The sequence below is a fragment of the Heloderma suspectum genome, chromosome 2, assembly GCF_057233095.1.
Source record: "Heloderma suspectum isolate Gila_16-S chromosome 2, 16-S_ref, whole genome shotgun sequence".
In the NCBI taxonomy this organism is placed as follows: Eukaryota; Metazoa; Chordata; class Lepidosauria; order Squamata; family Helodermatidae; genus Heloderma; species Heloderma suspectum.
In genome coordinates this window covers 341,260,934-341,287,611 of record NC_139459.1, presented here as the reverse complement: position 1 = coordinate 341,287,611, position 26,678 = coordinate 341,260,934, and the positions used below count along the sequence as shown (strand labels likewise).

The window sequence follows — 26,678 nt, the reverse complement described above, 5'->3', positions numbered from 1 at the left end:
GTGAGATTCATTACCTTGTGGATCAATTTGATAGAACTCAGTGAGGTCTTTCCTTTGTTACAAATTGGAGCAGTCTTCTTCTTAGCTTGTAAGTGTTCTGATCTTATGTATTATGTGTCCAGTGTGGTATGCAAGAATGAAAAGAATGGATTGAATTCCATGTTTCTAGCCCTAATACTGCTGAAAGCTGGGCAGGATCTGTGAGCAGGATTTATGATTCTCCCAATGGCTCCTACTGTCTCCCACTTCTCTCCTAGTTAATAGGGTAAGTTAAATAGATGTTCTAGTCTATCTGTATCTGTTCTAGTCTAGTAATTTGTTGTTGGTGCAGAATTGCAGTTAGCTTGTTGCACACAACCCTACTCTAAATATTTGAACCTTTTTGCAAAGGAAGAATGTGACCGCCTTCTGAATTTTGCTTGTACTGGATCTATGTACTTCCCTGTACCAATTAAGTGCAATAATTCAGAAATTTGAAACCTGTATAGACATTGCTCATGTACTACCTGGGGTTTGCAAAACTTACACCTCTAGGAGCAGGTTTGGATGTCTTGTAATGTAGTGTGTATTCCTGAATGTGGAGGGCATGGATTGTAAAGTATTCTGGGCATATTGATGGCACTGTGTGATATAGATGGGTGTGATTTGCAATGATTAGGCCTAGTGGCTTCATTTAGGGTGGATATGAGATGGTTCTAGCATGACCTGTTGGGGTGAATTTCTTTAAGCAGTCATTCCTTTTTGTGTTAGTTTCAATAAAACAGTGGTTATAATAATACTAGTATTTACAGTATTAGTTTTCAAAGTATTTCATATTTCCAGTAACTCATATAAAGCCCCTGCAAAGTAAGTCAGTATTCCCATTCCCATATTGAAGAGTGTAGTATGTGAAGCAGACATATAGTAGCTTCACAAGGCTACCTATTGAGTTAATGTCAGAGGTAAGTCCTGAACTGGGGGCTTCTTGTTCACAGTTCAGCCTCATGCATTGCAATCCTACTTATGCTTATGCAGAAGTAAGGCCTGCTGTGTCCACTTCCACCAGGGGTGTTGTAACTCTTTCAGCCTGAGGCCTAAGTTCAGTTTCAGAGAAACTCTTGGGTGGGGGGGTACATTTCAGGGGTGGGCAGGGAGAAAAGCAAGAGGGAACAGGGCCAAAATAGCAAAAATGCTGGTTTATTTTAGCTTAAAGCTCTTACTGCCAGTAACTAAGCCTTAGAGTTATTTCAACATTCTAGAATGGAGGGAAAAACTGTGCAAATGTCAGGAAACTCCCCAACTATTGGTGGTTGGGAGAAAGGGTGTGGGACCAGGGGAGAGGGGCATGGCCATTTGGGGAGCTCCAGAGAGCCAGATTGAGATCCCATGAGGGCTTGATTTGGCCTATGGCCTGAGGTTATGCACCCCTTACTTACACCTGATAAGTGGGCTGGATGTGCCCAATCTCGTCTGATCTCAGAAGCTAAGCAGGGTCAGCCCTGGTTAGTTAGTGTGTAGGATTGCAGCCATGGCTACAGTTAATAAGGAACAGGAAGCTTACTTCCATAATGTCTGTGGAGGGTCATTGCAACTAGCATTTATTATAGTGTGTGAGTTTGAGTGTCCTTTTGTCTGTTTCAGCTATGAGCCTTGCCGCTCATATTCTTGAGTTTGTACTCAAGTTTGTCAGTCACAGTTTGGATTGGGGGAAGGCTAATGCTTAGTGTTGCTATTGATCTGTTTCAATCAGGCTTCTGTCTCTAACTATATCTGACATGAGCAGTTGTGCTATCGTAAGCTAGTGCTGCACTGATGCATCATTTCAACACACAGTAGAACAAGAGCTCTTACACCTGAGCTAATTAATTATTTCCTTTGCATAGCAGATCATAAGATCGTGCCATTAGTTTGATTTAGGTAAAGCAGGCTGTGGTATTGTAAAGTACTTTTAAATTTCTGCTCATACAGTTAAATATTATTTATGCTCTCTGGTGCTCATGCTCTCTAGTGCAAATGTTGCTTTCTGAGCACTATTTTGGCACTTGTCCCTTCCCTCCAGGGTTTTCCCACAAGTCTCTTGTCATCTCCTCCTCCCTTAATCACTTTGATCCTTGCTAAAGTGTTCTAAATTTGTGAAAACCTTGATCAGGTTAGTGAGGGATATGCTTTTTAAATATATGTGGATGTTTTCTTAATTTATTCCAAGTACAGCAAGTCCAAAGATGTTCAGTAACTTGGAGTTGAATTTGGGCTTCCACAGTGAAGAGGGTGCTTAGCTCTGGGCACCATACTAAATTGGCCAGTTGTTTTGAATTGGGAAAGATGAGATGTTGGAATAGCCTAACTGAATGATGAACCAAATGTGCAGGAGTAGACAAGGGTATACGTGATTCTGTTTCACTAATCCAATGGAGTAAGGAAGACATACAGGAAAATTGTTCAAATTGCTTGTTTCCCCATATCTGATCAGTAGGTGCAGTCAGCATTGGCCTTCAGTGGGTTCAAGCTTAGTCCCATCAGAGTTAAAAGTGTATATTGAATAAGCAGTGCAGCATGTCCTGTGTAGGTGTGTACTTAGATGCTGGCTAACAAGGTCAGAGACTAAAGTTGTTTCAGAGATAGTTGGCTATGCTTGTAGTACAGGTGAAATGTTCTGGCCACACCCTGCTACTCAGTATCATAGCCAGGTGTTTGCTGAATACTGAATTCCACCTATCTCTGATTATTTGAAGTAATTACTGTGCTTCTATTTACATAGTTGTTTGTTGTTGAGATGGGGCAAGAGCTTGTAATTATGTTTGTGTCTCTTTCAAATCAGTTCAGCCATAGAATGATTTAAAGTGGGGAGAGTGATTGAAGTGGGCCCAGAAATTTTACTTAAAAGATGTTCTCCTGCTTATGATATGGCTGTGGGTAGTGGCTTCAGTGTACATTGTGGAGGGATTTGTGTTCCCCATCAAGTCACTGTGTTCCTACTCCGCTAATCAATATGCACAGCACAATATTGACTCCTGTCTGAACAGGCAACCAGTTTTGACTGTACAAAACTGCTGTTTGAAGGTATTCTAATCTCTTCTGCTGTACTTGAGGGTTGGTTTATAATTACTGTCTTGACAAAAGGTGATCTCAGACTTGATTAGTGTGCCATCCCAAATGAAGAGAAGTCCTACTGAAGTACAGGCTAGACACGTTAACAACTGATGCTTGGCTGCATCCCTTGCTCATTCATCTGGAAGCAGTTGCATATGTTTGCTGTAATTCTGACTCCTTGAAATTAACCCAAAGAGAACCTAAACTCCAGTAGAGAAATAATATGTTGCCTTAAAGCAGACTTCCCCAACCTGGCAGCCCCCACTACAACTCCCATCATCCCCAGCCAACAAGCCCATACTAGGTGAGATGTGGGAGTTGTAGTTCAACCTATTTGTGGGGCTGCCAGGTTAGGGAAGGTGTATTAAAGGCTCTGGTTCAGAGGGAGGACACATGGTTACTTGCCTTGCATGAAATTGGGATAAACTAGCCATTCTGGCCCAGTTGTAAAACAAACTGGGGATGGATCAGGGAGAAGCCTGCCTTTGTATTAGAACCTATTTGCATCTCATTACGGAGACTTCACAGTTGGAGACCTATAGGGAAAGTTTTCCTTTTTAGCTCCATCTGTAAGCTGCCCAAGCTTTCTCCTTTCCCAACCCCCGTGAGTGTTTATTTCATACTAGATTGTTGCTTAAATTACATTTGTGATTGATAAAAACAGTTCCCCATTTTGCCACAAAGTTCAGATAATATTTATTGCTAGGGTTAACTGTACTGATGGTGAAACTTTATCCTAATTGATCTTTATTCTTGGGCTGAGATGGTCCTTGGGGTTCTGAGAGGATTTTGGCAGTTGAAGGGGAAAGGGAGGCAGTTGTGACAGTTGGAAGTTGAAGGGAGGATTTGGGCTAGAAGCGGAGGTAAAAGGAACGGAGGTATCTTAGTATGTGCTAGTTTTATTATTTTTCTTGGCTTTAGAAGAACATGAACTGTTACTGTTACATTATTAAAAAATCAAAACATTGTTCTATATCCAGTATGGCTTACTGGAGGTCAGTACCCAGTTAAAACTGACAGTTTATACAGCAGCAACATAGTTGCCTGGGATACTTGAAGGTACAAGTGTAATGGAAGAGAAATATCTCAAGCGGTGGCAGTGGGCTGATAATTCTGGTCTTAGACCTTTCACTTCCACAGGTGAGCCATCATAGTAGTGAGTGTGCATGCCTACCGTTCATTAGGGATGTCAGAGAAATGTGCAACAGATTTAGGTGAGTTCGGATTTCTATAAATCTAACCTGTGCAACTGACTGATTTTTTCTGAATCACATGGACTTGTGGACCAGTTCTTTTTCACTCCTGGGGGATATTAGTACTAATTTGCATTAGCACACATGCACGCTAGTGCAAATGCACTAATCCACATTTGTTCAAGTGCACATTAGCACTAATGCAAATTAGCGCAAGTAGAGCAAAATTCTGGTAAACATGCCACGATTCCATCAATGAGTGGATGAAAAAACAAAAGATCCCTGACAATCCACGAAACACAAGATGGAATGGATTTAACAAAATACGTACATCCCTACCTGTAATACATTCCACAGAGTCCTTGCAGCCCCAGGAAGAAGTTGCCATAAGGCCTTCCCTGTACAATCTAGCAAGACAGCAGATAGAAACGTATCAGTCTGTCATAAGAACACTAGGACTGCCTTTCTAGAATAGCCTAAGGTCCATCTCATCCTGCATTTTGTTTCCAACAGGGGTCAGCCAGGTGTCTCTGGGAAACCACAAGGTTAGGAAGAGAACAGCTCTCCCCATGATTTGCCCCTGAGCATTTGGTATTTAGAGCTATATCACCTCCATACAGGGTGCTTACATTTATCTATTCAAGGCTAATACCCATTGGTAAGACCTATCCTCCATAAAATAGTGTGCTTTAATTTCCCCCCTCAAATATTTCAGGTCAGAACCTGTGATGTATTGGGATAAAAAATTAACATGGGCTACTTTTTAAAGCTTTGCTTACTAAATATAAGTAAAATAAACATCCTAAATTAGATCTCTCTAGGACAGGGGTAGGCAACTTATGGACCCCCAGACATTGTAGCCTGCAGTTCCTATCATCCCTTACCACTGGCTATGTTGGCTAGGGCTGATGGAAGCTGTAGGCCAAATCATCTGGAGGGGCACAAGTTGCTCACCCCTGATCTAGGACATCAGAAAATTTTGTGATGCAAATGACCCAATGCAAATTAACTTAATTTGCATTGGAAACTTTTCTAATTCAAAATTTTCTGGAAAAACCACATCACTGGCCTGGGGTGAGTTGGCTGTTCAACTGAGAGGGAGAGGTTTGGCCTGTATTCTGCACTTGCTGACTTGCCTGCACAGATCTGGGAGAGAAAGCATACATTCATGTGGTTTCTCCAAATGCACCATGCAGAATGGTACTAGCTACTTCCCTGGTTCTCTCTTCAGGGGCAGAACTGTATGTAGCAGCACAGCGTGGTGCAATTGCTGCACAAAGTTTTCATAAGCTTGTGGAGTGCATAAGCTTGTGGACTGCACTACATATGCAGCTATTGCCCATATATGATGCCTCAGTGCATGCTTATAATGTTACACACTGGCATGGTAATAACACAAACTGCTCAGCTGGAACGTTCCTGCTTTGCATCCTCTCATAACGGCAATTGGCCAAGTGAGTAAAGTGAGTAAAATTCTGTCTAGTTGGCAGCACTAGACCTATACCACTATGACCGCTTGTGTGTTTGCTTTATGTTTTGTTCCTGAGTCCTCTGTTCTTGTTTCTGTTCAGAGATGCCGTTAAGAGAAGTTGGGGCATACAGCTTAACAGAAAGAGCAGGCTGGCACTCTGGAGAAAGAGTTATAGGACAGGTGGTGGCAGATCATAAAGGAAGGGTGGAGAACATGTGTAATCTTGACTATTGCAGTGCTAGGCAGTATGGAGACCTTACTCCTGCGACTGCTATCTGATGACACCATGATGAGATAAAAAAGAATGCAACTCTTGCCATGGGCATCTTCTTTATATAGAATATTTAACAATATTTGGATGCAATCAAAAAGACTGTTTAACATCTGATCTGTCAACTGATTAGGACCCCAATCGTTATCAAACAGGACTAGAATCTGGTGGGGCAGACAGAATCTTGAGCATACCAGCTTTTGTTCCAAGTGCGTTTCATGGTTTCAGTGAAAACCTTTAAAACCAAGAGAATGTCAATTGAAGATTTGGCTTCTAATAATCATGGGGAAGTCATAGTACATCATGTGTGATCGCAAGGCACTGTTGTGTTGTCAGGTGGCTTAGGAATCCTCAGTGGGCATGGCTGTGCAGAAATGCTAGCAGGTGATCTCAAACAGTATCTAATGTTCTTGGCTTTGTTTTTGTTTCTGAAAAACAATACTGTATATGGTAAAGAAAAACTCTGAAAGTATATGGTTAGGTAGCCTATATTTCACTAAAGTCTCTTCCCTAATTTTTCCCTTAAAGTTGCTTCTATTATGACCCACTTTTAACTTAAAATATTATGTGAATTAAGACAATGGTGTGTGGGGGCGTGTGTGTGTACGCGTGTGTCCTAGGGTGAGAAATGTTTTTGGTCCCTGACAAAAATCTAAATTTCACGGTTTGGACCATAGAGGTTTAAATATTCTTGTAACAAAATGTATCCAGCTGGGAGTAAAATTTTTCTTTGATGTCTTCATCAGCATCTAATGTTGGTGCATAAGCACTTAAAATAGTTGCCTGCTGGTTTTTTGGCGAGTTTTATTTGAAAAGTTGAGAGTCGTTCGTTAATGCCAGTAGGAACTTCTGACAAGAGCTTCATAAGATCATTTTTAATAGCAAAGCGTACTCCTAATACAAAAAAAATGTATTTGTCATTCTTGTTCAGGCAGTCCTTTCCAGAAGAAGGTATAACCTCCTTTTTCTTCCTTCAGTTGTCCCTCTCCTGCTCTTCAGGTTCCTTGGAGCGCTGCTATGTCAATGTTAAAACATCTCAGCTCCCTTGCAATGATGGCAGTCCTGCGTTCAGGGCATTCACTATCTGTATTGTCCAGCAGTGTCCATATATTCCATGTTCCAAAATTCATTTGTTTGCACCCGCTAAATGGTGACCCCACTGGACACGATAATCCAGTCAGGGAAGATGTGATTAAAACTGTTTTCCTCATTTATCTTGTTAACCGTTGCTCTTATGACAAAATTGACTATTATAAAAATTGTTCTTCATAAAATGTTCTGCAAGAATTGTTACTGTGCACGCTTGAGAGTCAGATCATCAGATGACGCTGGGTGCCCCTGCTTTTGTGTTGGCTCTCTGCTCAGCTCTAGGCCCACCTATGGCCTGCGTACTGGAGGGAAAGGTGTTACCAGTCACCCTTACCCTCCTCCTCCAGTTCCCACTCACTCAGACCTCCTGGCCTCATAAGCATGGGGACTCTGTCCTCATTGGCCATCCCTCCACTTCCATATATATAGCCCCATTCTGGCCCCCTTCCTCTGTTTCTCTATGAACACTTCCATTTGGCTGCTCTGGCCTCCGTCTCAGTGGTCCTAGCCAAATGTGGCCCACCTGGGGTCCTAACTTGCCTCTCCGGGGTTCCCCAGAAGGCCCCATCCCCTTTCCCCTAACCACCAATCATTTGATGGTTTGCATCTCCTAGGGCATAGTTACTGGCAGTAAGAGTATTAAGCTACAATACACTGATATTTTTTGTATTTTAGCTCTATCCCTTTTGCCTTCGGCCCAGCCCACCACTAGCATGCAACCCCCAAGAGCTTCTTCAAAATGGAATCCAGTCCTTGGGCTGAAAGAGATTCAACATCCCTGCCTTAGAGTGTGGTTTCTAAATAATGTATTTAACTCTGCACATACCAAAATTGAGTAAAACCCAGATTTCAGTTTCTTTAAAAAAAAAAAGAAAAAAAGCAAGAATTCTCATGTCCGTGATTTTCGTAGAAGGGTCGGAAAGGCAATTGCAGTGGCTTCTTAAAGGCTGAATACACTGCCAAATTCATCTATTTAGACTCCATAGTCTATAAACCACTCAACATATTGAACAGCTTTATTCCTGTCCTTAAAAAAAAAAAAAAAAGGCTGATGTGCTAACATTCCTGTCCTATATTTGCAGTTTGATCTTCCATGTACATTTTCTTTTTCTCCTGGCACAATGGCAGGCCGCTGCAAATCATGATGCTGTTCTGCCATTTCTCTCCCTGAGTCAGGTGTGATGTTCCTACCTCTTTTTGATGAGCATCCTTTGTGGATGCTTCTCTTCATCTTCAAACATCCCCTAGATTTGGTGTACTTAGAAGAGAGGCAGCTGATAAATGTAGATGGAACAAAGTACAGAAAGTAAATGTAGCCTACAAGTAAAACTCAAAATGGGATACAGCCATTTTATAAGACAGCACCAGAGATTGAGGGTGTATTCTTGAGCCTATTCCATTGTGTGTTGCTTTAAAAAAAAAAAAGACCAATGCCCTAACTGTAAAGCACCTTGAGGCTTTAAGCAGACAAGATAACTTCTGACCAATATTCTCAGGGTTGTTAGTAGGTGCTGTGCACGACTTCAAAGTACCTGCTTTCAGTGTTGGGTGAAGTGATTTTTTTTTATCACTAATGCTCCCAGGAGAGATGGGCAACATACAGCCGATGGGTCAACTCAGCATTGCAAACAGATCCAGAAAAGTTACTAGGCCGCCAACATTTTTACAAGCCTTCCTGCTGACACATACATCATGAGCAGACACCTGTTCAGACAATGCATTTGTTTTAAAATGGTTATCATATACGAAAAACATAAGATACTTGAGCAATCCTTCAGTGGATTGATAAAACCTGCCTTCTCATTTCCCAGCTTAATGTTTATCCATGATCATTAGCTTTCATGTTTGAGAAGAACATATGCAGATTGTAGTAATTTGCTTAAAACTGAAATAGGCAAATTGCCTAAAGACCTCTAAAACAGGAAGCAGTTCTTCTACACTGCTTGGTGTCATCAAAGTTGCCCTTCCATGTCCTAGACTCATACTGTGGTCTGATTTTGTTAAAGGTGCAGATCCTTAAAAGGTAGCGGAAAGCCAGCTTAGCATGGGACTGACCACAGTAGAAACCTAGCATATAATTGGCTGCATTCAGATGTAACACCAACTATGGTTTCGCAGGGCATGAATGAGCCTAGCCTCCCTGACTTGTGTGCTCCCTCACATAGCTTTTGAGAGGGGTTTGGAAGCTTCTGCTTTTGATTATCCACAGCTTGCTGTGTTGTCCAAATCGAGCAAATTGTGGTTACTCTTAACTATGTTTAATTTCAAACAAGCCAGATTAAAGTTAGTTTCAAAGAAGCCAACCATAGTTAAGAGTAACCACAGTTTGCTGGACCTCGGTGATACAGCAAGCTGTGGTTATTCAAAGGTGGAAAAAACTGTTTCCAAACTCCCCCTCTCAGCTCTTCTTAGCCTCATATGCCCTGTCTGTACCCCTCTGTCTTGCTGTCAGTCAGGGCAATGTGTGGCAGGCAGGGAAGATTGATTACAATGCCCATTATGCCTAGGGAAGATATCTGTCACCAGTCTTTTTAAAGGATAGAAGAGAGGCTATGAGGGAAGATGATGGGTGGTAAAAGTACCCTACAGATTAGATTCTCTCAGAATAATAGGCAGGAATTTATGCCTCTGGCATGCATTATTAATATATTTCTAAAATTTTTATCTTGCCTTTCTTTCCAGAAGAAGAGATAAGGTAGCCAACAAAATGCATAGAGAAGCAATCACAATATAATAGACCATAAAAATTTAACAGAACAGCAGAATACCAGCAATAGAAAATATGGCATAACTAAGTTGTAAACTCTTCTCTAGCGTTGGGTGTTGGTGAGTCTCTGGAGGAAGAATTCTGCATTTGGACTGCTACATCTTACAGGGCCCCATGTCTTTCCCTGAAAGGCTTTATTTCATGGGCAGATGGTATTTGGGTGGAGCCTCTCCTATAGATCTTTATGGGTGAACAAACATCTCATGGAAGACAGTCCTTCAGCTACACATAAGGGGCTTTTAGGATGACCACCACCTTAAATTGGATGCAGGTAGTACCAGACTGGTGTGCTCTTAACAGCCCCCAATGAGAGCAAATCTTTTGCAATAACAAAATCTTCCAAACAGTGCTCGAGGGCAGCCTCACAAAGTACATTACAGAAGCCAGTAATTAAGTTTTCAGAAGCATGAATGATAGTTGCAGATCCTCCTGGGGCTTTAGCTTAGTGGCAGAGCACATGCTCTGCATACAGAAGGTCCAGGGTTCAAACCTGGCATCTCCAGATTGGACTGGGAAAGATTCCTGTTAAAGGCCCTAAGACAGACACTGTCAGTGAGCGCAGACGATATTGCTCTAGATGGGCCAATGATCTGACTTGCTATAAGGCCACTTCATATTTCATACACTAGGTCCTTGTTTTCAGGAAGGGGTGCTGTATGTATTGGATGTCAATGGCCTCCATTGTTTGATTCCATCCACCTCTTGAGAGAGTCCACCTTTTTTCCTCCCTCCCTGCTTTCCCAACCTTCAGCTGTCCTCTTGGGAAGCTTCAAAAATTGACAATACCTCCAAGAGACACAACAAAGAGTTTTATGGAATCTTAAGGGCTAGCAGATTTATTGTGGCATAAAGTTTCATGAACTAGAACCCTCTTTATCAGATGCATGAAACATTCTCAGCTTGCTGGTGTGGTGTGTGTGTGTGTGTGTGTGTGTACATGTGTACAGAGAATAGAATTATAAATGGATGAAAAGGCCATGAAATGCAAGAGGTACGGTCTGTGACATTTCTGTGCAATCCTGAGATCAGTGACTGTTCACAATAGCAGTAAAACTAGCAACAGCCTCACAATCTTCCTAGCTTTGCTAATGTAACGTGTGTTGGGGGAGAGAACCATTCCTTCTAAATGAATACAATTGAAACTGATGAAAATTCTAGATCAGCAATTGCATGCTCCCTTAGAAGTATTTTTGCGTGGAGAATGAAGATTTTTCAGGTCAGCAGCAAAGTATCCTGGAAGGCTGGAATGTTCCCCCACTGGTTTCCGAAAGTTGCCATTTTTATGTCATGTTTGTATCAGTTCATTTTTTTGCATAGAAAATACCTGTTTTCCCTATGTAAACATCAGAAGGGCGTTATTGGCAGATGAGGATAAAGAGGTGAATGAGACCCTGATGGTGTGGAAAGGCTTTTTTTTTTCTCATGGCCTTCAGACTTCTCACCCCTTTCTCACCCTTTCAACCTTCAGCTTGGTTGAACTTGGCACTTCCTTAAAGGGACAAAATATGCCTAAGGGTATGTATATTCCATATAATGGTCACACAGCCCAGAACCTGTCAAAGGATTTGCATGGTTGAGAATCGTACTTGCATACTTTCCACATGAGCCAGTTTTTTAGCCTCTGTATCTTTGTTAGTTTTAAAGCTGTACAGGTAGGCTTAAAAACCAAAGGGGTCCTTCCTTGGGTCTCCAAGTGGAAAAGCATCACTGCCTACACGGTTTTATTTCCCTTTCCATGGCTTGCATTCCTTAGCCCTGATAGCACCAGTCCTCCTCATGAGTGATGGTCCTGGTCAGCAGATGCTAAACCCCAGTCTGTTTTCCATCTTAGGGCTGCTCCTTCATGGTGAGAGTATTGTATTGTTTGATTCCACTCATCAAGCTAGCCAGGCCACTTTGCAAAGTGTTAGAAACTTAATTCTCTGAACCACCTTACTTTCTTTGCTTCCCCATACTCTTCTTTAGATGGAAAAGATCCCAGGGTCTGTGTTAGCCCTTTATGCAATCTATAATGTATTTAATCCTCCCACATCTGGCTGCTGACAGTCACAGGGGGTGGGAGTTCAGTATTGTGAGGGAACCAGCTGGACAAGAACATCCCAATCCTGCAGTCTCAGGGGAAGACATGTTTTTGTACACCTGTGAACAGGGTTGACTTCACTGCTGCCTGTTTAACTGTGTGTGAGCTGGCAAGTTGATCTCCTGGTAGTGTTCATCCTGTCCAGAAGATTATTCTCATGAAGGGTTGATTTGTATTTGGCCAAGTGAAACTGAGAGGCAAAGCTGAGGTCATCTTTATCCTGCTACATCATCAGGCTGGGGTATATAATGGCAGAAATATCTCCTTTTGACTTCTGTGTCTGTAGTTCACAGGCACCGGGATTTGGAAGTTCTAAGATTGGGGACTGATCTGATTCATGTCTGTGTTCAGCTCATAGATATGAACATGAAGTGCGCCTTCCCTGTTAAAAGTGTCTTCAGTTTGGAGTTCAGAGAGTCTTGCCTTCTAAAACTGTGAATAGAATAAAGGAGTCCTGACCAAAGTACTGGGGGGCAAAGTACTTTACATATCCAGGGCCGGGACTGGCATTTAGCTTCTTAACAGGCACCATATTTTGAATTGAGCAAGGGTGGATGGGCCATCCGTTTTGGCTCTACCTACTAATTCACTTCAGTAATAGCCAAGGTTTGGGTCAATGGCTCTTTAACACTCTCTCCTGCAGTGCACAACATAGACTGTGGAAGAGCTCTTCCCTTATGATGCATTGCAGCTGCACATTCCCCTGCATGAGCCAAAACACAGGCAAATGGGAGTGAGCAGCTGAGGTGAATGAGAATGCTGCCAAAGCCTCTCTTGCTGTTCATGCTGGGAGACCTGGAAGGGGGGTGGGAGCAGTTTGAAAGTACTTTATCAGGGTCTTGAGCTCTCGTGGAAGAAAGTGACTGAGTTGTCTATAACGAGGAGGGTTCTGTCTTGGAGGCCAACTGGAAAGCCCCTGTGGGCCGGATTGAGCTCTCAGTCTGCTGCTTGCCATCTCTCCCTCAGGAAGTCTTAAGCACTAGAAAGTATTTGTCATCTCCAGGCTCAAATAGCAGCTATCTGTTACATGACTGGTGACCTTTCCAGCCCTCATCCCATCCTTCAGCCTTTCTGCTGTAATTGCTAGACTATATTTGCTTTACCTTGAGAAGGAATAGATTGTAGTTGCCCAGCACTGGCTGCTCTAGCCCTGGATTGTGGAAATGCATGTAGTTTCCACAGATACAGCAAGTTTGCTAAAAGCTAAGTGGGTCTGGGTCTGGTTGGTGTCTGGATGGGAGACCACCCAGAAACCCTGTGTATGCCATGATTTGAACCCCGTCATTTAGCTTCTTCCATATGTCTCAATTGTTCACTAGAAATTCCTCTCCTCTCCTGGAGTTGTTTTTGGTGCATTCTGCCCTTTCCCCCTCCCCTCTACGTAATTATGCAGAGGATCAGGCAGCCTGGGACAGAGTTATGTTTCTGATTAGTGAGCAAGCCACTGTGGTGGGGATGGAATTGGATGATCTGGTCTTAATTTTGTGTTTGGCTGTCCCTGTGTTCAATTGCAACCTGGATCTTCTGAAGCAAACTTGATCCAAATAATCCAATAAATGCTTTTATTGTTGGTGTTATGTGTAGCGCTTCTAAGTGTACTATGGTCTGATTTGTCCCCCTAACAACATTGTAAAATCACTTGAGAGCAAGGCAGTGTTGGGGGACTGAGCAGGGTTTTTAACCTCTGTCTTCTGTGTAAACCTGAATGCTGTTGTCTTGACTGCATTGGCTCCCAGCGCAGCAGATGGATGTTTTTTCTCTTGTCTTCTCCACACACCCTCTCCCGCCCCTCCCTTTGAGGAGGATTAAAAGTAAACCTAGAAGCTACATGTAAACCTATCTGTTGCAGAGCTCCAAGAAACATACCATTGTATCTCTATTTCCTTCCGCCTCAGCAGTCTCTTCCCTTTTCTCACAGCCTCATTGTGTTGGTGTGGGAGGGAAAAGTATGCACACCCAGCTATAGGTGACACTTTGATTCTTCCCTTCCTCTCCGGTTGGGGCCTGTGAGAAGCCTGGGATCCTGCAACTGCTTCCTCCTCCTGTCTTAATCCCCAGCTCATGACAGGACTGTGTATCTGGGGGTGACTTTACCTCTAATGCACAGGAGACCTCATGCTTTCTCACTAATTTCCACACAGTTCTGCCCTCTCTCTTCTGTATCCTGTTTACCTCTAAGCCAGCTGTCCTTCTAACCTCTGCAGCAGAAACCAGCGACCAGCTGGCTGGGAAGAGAACAGTTAATGGTTAACGCTCCTCTGTGGGGAAACGAGGCAGCAGAAATTAGCTCATTGCGGTCTTTGCTTACTTTGCTAGCTAATCATCTCCAGGAAAGCTGTTCTTTCTTCCAGAGCCGATTCCCAGCATTTTAACAACCACCCTTTACCCTTGGACTGTGCTCCTTCCCTGATACTCGCATCCATTTCTACCCACCCCTCACCATTAGCAAGAGAGCCACATTTGGGCTGTTAAGTTGGCATAAATGCAGCTTGATAGGGAGCTTGGCATCTGCTGTTGTAGCAGAGACCAGAGTCTGATCTGTGCTTTGACTTCAGTGGAATCACTGTGATGGAGGTAATGCTAGTAACTGAGGTCAGAATCTGGCCTTCACCTTTTCCCATATTGGTGCAGCAGGTTCAGAATCACCTCATGGAAAACGCAAGATGCAAACTTGAGAATCCTGTCCTATCACCTTCAGACTTTCTGAACTTTTGCTAGCTTTTAAACAATCCATCCTGTCTGCCCCTGCTTTCAGGTGTGTCTGGATATGTGATGGTTAAGTCTTCCCTTTTCAGGTTGGAGGGGAGAGGAGCCCTGACTTCCTGATAGAGAGGGCCGCCCTGTAACAACCTCTTAACCCTGCCCTCTTTCCTCCTACAAGGGAGGGGCCATGTATCCTGATTTCCCTGGGGGAAGTGAAATCAGCACTCGGGCGTCAAAGTTTGTCAGGGCAGCATGCCTCGCTGTTTTCTCATTTTGTACCCCCAAACGGATCTGAAAACACACCGGCACCTTACCACCCTCCCGCAGCTGGAAATTGGATACTGGCAGAAAGATTTTTCAAGTGATTAAACCTGCCAGAGAGACGGAAGGCACGTTCATAATGCTGGATCTAGGCTGTTGATTGGTGAACGGTACAGAGCGGGACAGAGGAGAGGTAAAGGCAGAACATAGTAGCAGCAGGGTGTTCTTTAGCTCGACTTCTTTATCTCATGGCACAGGGAACGTTTCCCAAACTGGACTTGATAATCTGCTCCTGACTGAAGTATATCTTTGCTCCACCGAGCTTGAGGGAGAAACGCTGGCACCATGCATGTGGCAGCAGCAAGATAATGGTGACAGTCATACAAGTTGAACTTATAAAACACCAGAACCTTCGCCTTGTATGTAGGGGGAACCTAAGGAGCACTGCAAGCAAGTTTTAAAGTGGTGAGGCCCCCTGAGTGGTTTAAAATGAATGTAGTCTAGACTGTTACTGATAATTCTACATGTACCTGTGTACATGTAATGAATTTGGTGCTTAGTGACTATAAATAGTCATGCATGTATTAGATGGTGTCTATGGACGTGCATGCATGTATCCTGTGTGATAATTGAATACTGCACACAGAACTGTAGATGTACATGTGTTTTGTGAGCTCTTATCCAATCACGCAGCTTTAGGTTCAGGAGTGTTGTTCATGTCTGCTGTGGCACATACATGCATGTACTTTTCTTTCTTTTTTTACACATGGCATCCTATATAGCAGTGCTCTGTAAATCTGGGGGCTCAAATATAGGTGCCCCAAAGCACTTTCAGTCTGAGTATACACCTGTGAGGAATTTGGTGATGGACTACAGTTTTTGTTTTTTCTAGAATCATTTCCAGAACCATGTATGATTCTTGCCTCTCTTCTGTCACTGCTTTCTGTTATCCAAAATATTTGAAAGTGGTGGAAATTTATTTGTTAATAAACATATTTGTTTCCCACACCTTCTAGCCCCAACGTGAGCCGCCTTAATGTGTGGCTATTGCATAGAGTGACATACCTTTGGCTGAGCTGCTGTCTCAGCCTCCCCCAGCCTGGTGCTCTCCAGATGTTTTGGACTACAACTCACATCATCCCCAACCATTGGCCTTGTTGGTTGGGGCTGATGGGCATTGAAATCCAAAACTTCTGGAGAGCACCAGTTTAGGGAAAAGCTGCACTATCTTAACAGACTTGTTGAGCCTGTTCGACTCTGTGTCTAAGTCCAAGGTTAAAGGATGAGGCCATGCTGATATCCTGTGTTGCTAGGCTGTCCTGTGATTGCCGATATTTTCTATTTGATGAATAGTTTTGACTCTGTGTTCTATTTTTTGTTAGTTCTGCTTCCCATTTTCCTTCTATCCTGACATTTTATAAACTTGAATGCTTTTCATCTCATCATCGTTATAAACTTTGCGAAGTTGTCACACCCAATTCTAGGTGGGGAAAAGTGGATTCAGTAGTAGAGCACATGCTTTGCATGCAGACGGTCCCAGGTTTAATTGCCTGCATCTTTAGGTAGCCTGAAACTCTGGAGACCTGCTGCTAGGTAGGGTCAACAGCACTGGGCTAGATGGACTCATGGTCTGAGCTGGCATAAGGCAGCTTCCTATGTTCTCTCCAGGCCCATAAAAGTAATGGAACAGAGAGCAGTACCTAGTTGCTGTGAGTGTAACACTCTGGGTGGAAGAGGGAGTTTCCGTCATATTGTCCGGTGCACATTAGCACCAATAATCATGAGTCTGCAGCTGTGCTGATTTCCTGGAAGGCCCAGTTCAGTGCATTTAGCTTCACTAAAGTGTGAAAACAGAATTTGCTTTATTTAGGCAGGACTATGAGTTGTCAAAAGTCTTACCTAATGTGATGGACTGATACAGCATTTGCCTAGAGGCTTTCTTCAAAACATGTCTGAAACACGCCTAGCTAACTTTGTTCCTGTCAGAGATGTTAATTTTATTGTTTATGGGCACACTTACTTGAGAGATCTTTTGTTTTTTGAAAAAGACATATGCCATGCCTCTTTTTTAGCAGGGCTTGAAGACCTGAGCCATTTTGGCAGAAGTTGGTGGCAGGACTGCACTTGGCTTATGATTCAGAACTGGAAGCACCTCCTCGCTCTTCTGAACTGCCAGTTGCACAGGGCTCTGCTAGAATCAATGTGACATCTTTAATTCTTGCCTTTCTTCAGGCTTGTTTACATGTAGTAAAATTATGATCTCTAATCCTGGATAACGTCAGTGGATCCCAAGGAAGCCCTGGCTGTTGAGAAAGTTCAATTGTATCATCTGATGCACAGTTTTGGTTCAGTGGGTAAGGTGAGGGGTTTGGCCATGCTCCATCCCAATGTGTGCATCTTGATCCCATGGTAACTTCCAAGTTAAATATAGAACCCCTGATCGTGCAGAGCACCTTCCATGCTTCTTTCTGTATTTCACCTTACATGCCTCTTTCTGTATTGCGTTAATTTGCTGCTTACCTACTGATTGTATACTGCCAGCTAAGACTACAGCAGGTTGTTATCTAAGTAGAAGTTGAAGGAAGCCCAGAGAGTATGACTTTGATGAAACTTGTACTTCACAGTTCTCTCAGTAAGCCTTTTGGGGGCATAGTTTGCTCATGTTGTGTCTGTACACCAGCTTGCCCAGGCCTGGCCTTGAGCTCAGGATCTCCTCTATAAATGCAGTAGTGATAGGAAATGTATAACCTTAAGTCTATAGTTCAGAATTTAGAAATCCCCCTATTTATTTAAAATTAATTTTAGACGGCTTTTAAGGATGGAACCCTCTCACTTTCTAATGACAGTGAACTGGTTAGAACTGGAAACCTGAACTTTGTTCTAGGATTCTGAGGCCTTGGAGCCCATTGCTTACAGCTGCTATATCAAGCCAAGGGCGTATTTCATGAAACTGTTGCTGGGAGGAGAAAGGTGCAAGTTGCTTCCCGACAATGTGAGGAAATAGGGCTGATCATAGCCATTGCGTGGAGTAGGAGTTTCTCTTCTCACTGCCAAGAGTCATTCTGTTCTCCCTTCCTGGGCTAGCCACATGTTATACAGTGAAGTTTTGGATGGATCTCAGTTATTCTGCAGCTGGCATAGGAGGGGATATATCTCCCCAATTACAGCAGGTAAGCATTATGAAATATGAGCAGGTCTCGGCTGGCTTTCAAAATAAAGCCCCCACCCACCCCGTCTTAGAACACTTGAAATGATACATATTTAGCCATAGCTAGTGTTGATGAGATGCAGATTACTGTGTGTCCCTCCTATCTAGATGGCAGAGGTGCCAATTCTTTTCCCCAGGAAAAGAATTGTACAAGGCCACAAATATACCATCAAACTCTGAATAGTGACTGCCATTATTACTGTAGTATTCAAGTACTAAAGACCTAAAATGCAGTTAAACTAATGTGGGGTATGTATATGTCTAATATATAAAATAATGCTTCAGAATTCCCCACTTTTGTTGCGGGAAACGTTTTTGCACTGGAAGGTTGCAGAAGCAAATACTGGAGCTGATATTTGGCATTATTGGTGAAATTTAGTTATGAATGTGGGGCCTTGGGTGCAAAAATCTCCGAGAAATTTGCCTGAGAAACTCATCGGTGTGAGTTATTGGGTTCCCCTTGGGGGCCAGAGTTTTCCTCTTGTGGGTAGAACTGTAGCCAGGCCAAGCAGAGAGAACCAGGGACCTGTTGACCTTTCACCTTTTCTTTTTAAATCAGGCAAGGGTTCACCTCTTGGCCGTCAAACTAGTTTGGCCACAAGCTTTCCACTGTCAGCTTGATGAATGTTTTGGATGTTGCCATGTAGCTATTAGTTCAGGGATAGGCCTGGGGATTGGGGAGAGCTACCAGCTTTTGCTGGCTGGACTTGCCTAGACCTCTGCTCCTGGTAGATTAATGGAGACCTGGCTATCTTTTAAACTCATGTTGTATTAAGCAGGCCTGCATTTTTACTAGGAACAAATTACTCAAGATGTCTGTCTCGGTAAAGTGGTAGGGCTGGGAGGAATCCATCTCATTTGAATGCCCTGTGCTGAGGAAGCCGCCTTCTGTACATAAAGAACATTAATTGACTTTGTTCTTTTTCAGTCGTGCAGGTGAGTAGTTGAGGCTGTTGGGTCCCTCCCTCCCTATGATGACAGTTGTTGTGGTCTGCAGCTCTTGGAGGAAAAAGATGTCTGGTTTCTGCTGTGTCTGTGTATGCATGACAAGGGGGTGGGAGGGAAGGAGGGACATTGCTCAGCATTGGGTGTAAAACCAGCCTGATGCACTGACGTTCATGAAGCTTGAAAATCCAAAAATGTGGGGTGGGGGTGAACCCTGTAAGTCACAGTGAGTCAAGATTTGTGCATTACTAATTCCCTCAACATGTGTTCATGTGCTTGGAATGTTTTCTTTTGGTTAGGGGCAAAAGCTAATACATGAGGCAGCACTGAAGGAGGCTTACTCAGCCCAATTACAAGGATCCCTGTTGTGATTAGAGTGTTTGGGTTTGGCCATGAGTTCCTTGAGTTAGCACCCCAGCTCAGATGGAGACTTTCTAGTTGGCTGCAAGATGTCTAAAAATCTTTTGTGTCTCTTTTTCCTATGTGTATAAAAGGCAATTGATAATATATTGACCTGGTTCACACATAACGATAAACCATGGTTTAATTAAATGGTTTGTTGAATTGTGGGTTTTCATTACATGCAAACCCAGAATTGTGGGTTGTTCGAGGGTTGTTTCACCAGGCTTCAGAGGCAGCAGGCAAGAGCAGTCAAAAAACACAGCCTCTTTACATTCTAGTACTGCAGTGCTGCAAAGACAGTTAGGATACAGGGAGGAAGCAGGCAAAGGAGGAGGGAGATAAACAACCCAGGGATTGAGAAAACACAGCATGGTTTGATCAATCATCTGCCAGACAAACCCTGGGTAGGACAACAAACCATGGGTTAGCATTATGTGCAAACCAGGCCATTGTGTTTTGTGAGGTGAATGAGCTGGTAAAGCATTTTGCACACTAACCCCACTATCTTATGCACACTTATGAGAATAGGTCACACTGAATTTGGTAAGATTTACTTTGACATGGGATTGGTCTGTAAAAGTGATATAAAATGCTTACTAACACCTGCTTTTATTGCTCCTTTATTAGATGTGGGATAGACAATGTATGGGTCATTGTGTGGAGTTTCTCAACCATTCTCAACCATTTCAGTTGATAATTCTAGGAAAGCAAAGCCATCTGGATAGATATGTAAGGAGGGCATACCTGTCCAGATATGGAGGCCTGGTCAAGGAAAAGGTGTGATAGGCCACTCCCTTTGTGTGGTAGACAGAAAAACAGGCTGCTTAGCTGGCTGTCTCCCAAAATTGAGTTTTGTCTATTTTAAGATGGAGGTCAGTAATATCAAGGAGGCCAAGCTTTAGGCATTATGGCTGATGTTACCCAGGCATGCTTATCTGTTTGTGTGCTTGCATAATCTACATTCTTGGTAATCAATAAATAGTGTACAGGTCTGAAGCACACATCAGAGCTTTGCTCTGAAAGGTTCAGACACAGAAGGCTTCTTCTTCTAGGTAGGCTGCCCCGTTTTTCCCTTTTCTTCCACTTTTGTATCTCTGAATTTCATGTAAAGCATAGAAGGAACAATATTATGACAGGAGGGTGGTGCCAAAAGCTGGTTAAAGTTAACTTTTTTGCTGGTGGGTGGATTTGCCTTTCTCTTTGCTTAATTAAGAAAAGAAAAAATGATGGCATGCCAGAAAGTTACTAAACATTGACAGTCAGGTTTTCAGTTCAAAGAGTTGACTGATGTGATAAAGCACAGGAAAAGGATAGATCACTGAAATCCAAATGAAATCCAGATCTCATGGTTGGAATCTGCATCCTTTGTGTGTGTCTTTCTCCATTCCTGATCTGGTGGCTGCTTCATGTATTTCCATAAGAAGGCATGGCTTCCTGGTGTCCATGGCTTCTTGTTTGCCTCAGAGAGCTGTTGTTAGAGGTCCAATGCCTGTGAACATGGAAGTTCTGTTAGACCTTCCCTTCCTGAATGTGTCCAATCCTTTTAAAAAGCCATCACAAATGAATGGCCTTCCCCATATCTTAAGAATATAAACATAAGGAGAGTTCTTCTGAGTCAGACCAAAGGCCTATCTAGTCCTGCATCCTGTTTTCCCACAGCAGCCAAACAGCTGCCTATGGGAAGTCCACAAACAGGACACAAGAGCAATAGCACCCTCCTGCTTGTTTTCCCCAGCATGATCCTGGAGGCAGCATATAGTCATCATGACTAGTAACCATTGATAGCCTTATCCTCCATGAATTTATTTTAGGATTACATTGTATGTGAAGTAGTTTTATCTGTCCTGAATGTACCAATGCTCCAGTTGATGATTATAGCTTCTACCATTGTATGTGTGAGAAATTTCTCTCTAGCTGCTATGTCTCAACCACTCATAAATTTATAAACCTGTCAAACTCATGTGGTCCCCCCCACCTTAAAAAGTCCCAGATGCTTTAGTCCTTCCTCATAGGTGATGGTGCTCCAATCCCGTCATCATTTTTTTATTTTTTGTTTTCTATTTTCTTACCAGTTCAAAGGTGTCCCTGTTGAGATGGGGCAACTGGAACTCTACACAGTATTCAGAATATTGTCCATATATTTTTATATAACTGGTTCTTAAAATGCATCCTGTTTTTGGGCTCTGGAGGGATGGAACAGATTCTGTGGGGATTGCAAGGGTGGTGGTATTTGATGGTGTAGTAGGCTGCCTGATCCTAGAGTAGGATAGACATTTTAAATTAGCCACAGGGCTTTCCCACAAGCCTAAGTACATATGCATGTACTCCCCCACTCCTTTCCCATCCCTCGATCACAAGATTTATCAGAAGTTTACAGAACAAACCTCAGCTTCTGGACTATGGCAGAACTGGGGGAAGGGTGTTATGATATTTCGTTTCTAGTGCTCTTCTGCTCCTCTTGCAAGGCACCGTAAAGTTGATCCCTCCCTATGCTCCTTAAAATACCCACATTGGTGGCTTTGATCAGAGTCCAGTTCATAGCGGCTAGAAGTGTAATGTTATTAGATGAAGAGGAATGGACTTTGTCCAGCATATCTGACGTTCTCCATCCATTTTAGGGGGTGTTTTCTCAGTGGGATAGACTTCTAAGTAACCTTCTTCCTGTCTCCACCTTCTTATTGGGGAATTTGGTACTGCCTGCCTTCCATAATCTGGCCTGCACTCAGTGTTCTTCCTGAATCTGGCACAAGGTGCTTCAGTGTTTGCATGCCTTCCAGTGTCTGCAGTGCAGGACATAGTGTGCTAAGAACATGCTAAGAATTAGCCCTTATGGTTGTAAAGCAGAGTTTCCCTAACTTTTTGAACTTGCTCCCTTAACATATCCTACCTTCTCTCCCCACCCATTGCCAACCATCTGTTCTACAGCAGGGCATACCGAAACCCTTGCACACAGTAAGATTAGTGGGGCGCTAGTCCTAAAACAATGTGCAGGAAGACAAAATTAAAACAAGACAGCTCTTCCCAAAGACCTAGACAACACAGTAAATTTGGGAGAAGGCACCCCCAATCCAATGTGGATCAGTGAAGACTAGAGAGGAGGGAATTCAACTCACTCATGTCTTGACTAGTGAGGAGAGGAAGGATCTACTTGCCTCACAATCCTGTTCTTCCCTAGAACTTTGTGCCCCCTTCCAGATTTTCCAGACTGCTTCTCCCCATCCCCCAACTGACTCACAGTTAGGAAACAACCACAGTGTGAAAACCATGGGTGTAAAGAAATTTAGGAAATGCCTTCGAACAGTGCATTGAGCAGGGATCCTTGAGCAGGGCTGCCACTGTTTAGTAGCTGACCTTTCTTCCTTTGCTTATCTTCCTTTGCCTCCCACATACCTCCTAGTTCCTCTTTGTCTTGAACATATGAAATTGCCTTACAGTGAGTCAGACCAGATGTCCATCTACTCTGACTAGCATCAGCTTTCCAGGGTGTCCGGTCTTTCCAAGCCCTGCTATCTACCCAAGGTTCTTTGAGTTGGAGACACCAGGGTTTGAACCTGGGACTTCCTGTAGGCAAAGCATGTGCTCAGCCACTGAGCTATGGCTACTTCCTTGTTTCCTATTCTATACTGAGAATCCTCGGGCTATTAGTCAGATCTTTAGAACCCAGCTATTTTTACCTTGTTCAATTTGTACATTATGCAAAAGCTCAAGTACTGCATTCAGAACTTAGAGGATTGGTGGGGAACACTTTGGTGCCAAGAAAGATACAGAAAGTGAACACTGACAGGATGTATGGGTGGGAGAATATGCAGGGGAGGGGGCAGATAGCACTTCAAGATTAGCTCCTCACCTAGCAGCTTAAGACCGTGTTCATGAAGCTATGAACAGTACAGCTGGATGAAGGTGGAACACTTGCTAGAAAGTAAGTATTACTTACTTGAGAAGTGTGTAAGTATTACTTGCAAGTAATGGGCCCCAAAATGCCACTCCATGCATAGCAGAATCTCCCCCTTCCAGCCCACCCCAATTTTGTCCAGAAGATGCATTGACAACCATTGGGGAATAGAAATGAGACTCCATGCATATAAAAGCCCATGCCAGAAATATCCACAATCTCATCACATGACTTTCTCCTTTTCTTGCTTTCCACCATGCTTCCCATACAAGTACAATCAACATTCTGCAAAACCAGAATATTGGACTCAGAATAGGGCTTGCACTTCTTTGTATTTAGTACTCCCTGTTCTGGTTGAGAGTAAGCAGTTACATTTCCCTGCATGAGTATGGACTCTTCTGCTTAGTTAAGGTCTCCAGGGACACAGTTCTCCTGTTTCCTCATTGATATTTGCATGCTTTGCATGCAGAGAGCCCCAGGTTCAGTCACTGGTATCTCCAGGCAGGGCTAGGAAAGACCTCTGTCTAAAATCCTGAAGGACTGCTACCTGTCAGTATAGACAGTATTGAACTAGATGGACCAGTGGTCTGACCTTATATAAGGCAATTTTTTATGGGGTTTTTTAATCAACATAAGAGTGGGAGGAAGCTGAACAAATATGGGCAATGCTGGGGAGGTATAAGCAGTCTACCTCTGGCAAGGCTCTTCTTTTCTCACCTGCATACTTCTGTGCAGCTGAGGTTTTCCTAAAAAGCAAGCTCCAGCTTCCTTTTGTTGTTTCTGACAACCATTGGTGGAATGTAGACTATATCCCTGCTCTATAGGCTTCAGTTTTTGAGGAGTGGCCAAATGGAATTGTTCTCACATCTCTCTGCTTCACTAAATCAAAAACGTGTGACTGCTTCTAATCTCACCTCATCTGTCCCACATTCTGTAACCTGACTACCCTTGCAAAAACCTCACATTCTTATCCTTCACCGGCCAACATATGGGTTCTGCCACTGCCTGCGTCATCTTCATCCACTGAAAGCATTCTGGAAAATCGCCCTTCACATTCAAAAGCTGTTGTAAAATTCTGGAAGAACATTACTGGTGTTAGAAATCTCTTCTCTGTGTGTCAGCAAATTCCCCCTTCTAAATTCTTACCTAATCTTTATTTTGCAAAGCATATAGAAAAACACAACTTCCTGTTTGGAAGAGGAACTGCACTCTGTTTTTAGTGTGTGTGTGTGGGGACTCCCTCTGAAAAAGTCTGAAAGCAAACCTGTTCCATTGCAACAGACTTGCCTAGGCTGGCATATTCAACCTCTTGACTGCATTCAGTCAGATTCATCAGGCAATCTGAAGTTGTGTCCAGAACTGTTCACCTGCTTTCTGGTAAAGAATTAATGTTTTGGAGTTTGTAATCCCTAGCAGTTATGAAAAAATGCAGACAGCATAAATGTGGCTGGTGAGAAGCCAGGAGTGAGTACCTCTTCTGTTGCTCTAGTAAGAACAGTGTTAACTTTGGTGACCAAGATGGGGATAGAGGGGAGATTTCTTGGGTTATCCGCTTGTTTCCTTTTGGCAGTGAGTGACTAGGGGAATGAGTTATTGTAATTGGGTGGACAGAGGAGGGAGAACTTTATCTCTTTTGGCTGCGTTTTGGTTTTGTAGTTCTTGTTCATTTTTAGGAGGTTTTATTCCGGTTTGGCACTACATCAACTGTTTAGTCACAGGTGGGATTTGGGGCCATCATTTGTCCTGTTTGTGGAGTGGTGGGGGAGAGGAAGATGTGGCACTGATGGCTGGGCATGCCAGATAAAAGAGAGAGAAAAGAGGGACTAGGCAGCTAACAATGAACCCTTTCCCCCTCCGTCCTTGTTTCCTGTTGTTCTGCCAGCTGTAAGGACTCTCATTGCCAAATCAGCTTTTCCCCCATTGTAGCTGGTTAATGCCAGGTCAGTCTTAAATAAAACATTTGTAATTCATGGTTTAATGCTGGATGAAGAGGCCAACCTGGCTTGGATCACAGAGAAGTGGTTGCATGAGACAGCTGACCGCAGGCCCAGCCCGAGGCATCCTGCCTCTTCAAGCGAGGCGGCAGTGTCACCCCTGGTGCTGATGCCACTGCCCTGCTTCTTCTGGAGGATGGTGGCAGCTCCTCTCTCCCTCCCTCCTTGTTCTCTGGCTTGCAGAAGCAGGCAGGACCTCTCGCAGTATTTTGGCCAACTCTGCCAGGAGGCCCCCATGGCTGAAGAAGAAGGTGGAAGCAGCCAGCCAGCCGGCCAGCCAGGAGGAAGGCAGGTGGGCGCCAGTGGTGGCATGGCGCGGAGGGAAGGAGAGCAAAAGAGAGTGGCCAGGCAGGCGGCAATGGGCCCTTTCAGTGGGGAAAGTGGCACAACTTGCCGTTCTTCCCATTCCATCCTGCCAGATGCGCCTGCATCAAGCCGCATCATTGTAGGGCCAGCCCTGGCTGATTGTCTCACAGCACTACCTTCTCCAGCTAGATAACTTGATGCTGCATCAGCATGGCGTGATAGGAGCAGAGGAAGAATCTATAAAGATCCCATCATCCTCACCAGGGGCCCTATTCAGCAGAAGATGGTTATTGAGTATATTTACCAGATAATCAGCTATTGGGAGAGATCAGAGATTCTCTTGTTTCATATACCATACTGCCTAACTGACTCCCCGATTGAGCTATTTGTGACATTTCTATCCTGCAGGATATAATAAAATCCCTCAGTGGTTCACAATAAATATTAATATCATATTTAAAATACAATATTAAAAACGCAACATTAAAAACACTTCCAACTAAAATAAAAACCATTCAAGGAGCAGTAAAATGGATGCATGGGCCATGAGGCAGGGGATCTGTGGTTGTGGGAGACACTTCTGACTCCTTGGACATGAACAGTGAAGGTTCATATTGCAGGACTTGGTAGTTTCTGCAGGGGACCTGCTGTGCCCCTGGCTTTCTGGGCTTCTCTCTGGCTTTTTCTGCAAACCTGACAAGCTCTCCTGACAAAGCCCTGGTCAATGTCTGGAATATTGGACAGCTGATACAATTGGTCCTAGGCACCCTCTCCATCTGACTAAATCAAAGGCAGCTCCTTTGTTTTCTGAAAGTCTGCAGGCACTTAAGCAGTTGGGATGAAGACAAAAGTGTAAGTGGCAGGAGACTCAAGACAAATTTGACAGAACATGGCTTAGAACGGGGGTAGGCAAGCCAGTGCCCTCCCGATGTTTTGGACTACAACTCCCATAATCCCTGCCTACCTGCCACGCTGGCTTGGGTTGATGGGAGTTGTAGTCTAAAACGTTTGCAGGGCACCAGATTGC

The 26,678-nt window shown here is 43.5% G+C and overlaps 1 protein-coding gene across 5 annotated transcripts in view; it reads left to right on the top strand.

Moving 5' to 3' along the window:
* The window catches only part of MGAT1 (alpha-1,3-mannosyl-glycoprotein 2-beta-N-acetylglucosaminyltransferase), a 35,393-nt gene that overhangs the window by 1,558 nt on the left and 7,157 nt on the right, over positions 1–26,678 (top strand). Inside the window, exon 1 of one of the 5 annotated variants that reach the window (XM_084840791.1) lies at positions 11–15,097. The exons of 2 other annotated variants lie outside the window; for them this stretch is intronic. The gene's annotated coding sequence lies outside the window, so the exon portion shown is untranslated. Of the gene's footprint in view, positions 1–10; positions 18,075–26,678 lie in introns of those variants that run through there. 2 more of the 5 variants (XM_084840788.1, XM_084840790.1) reach the window with 2 other exon arrangements.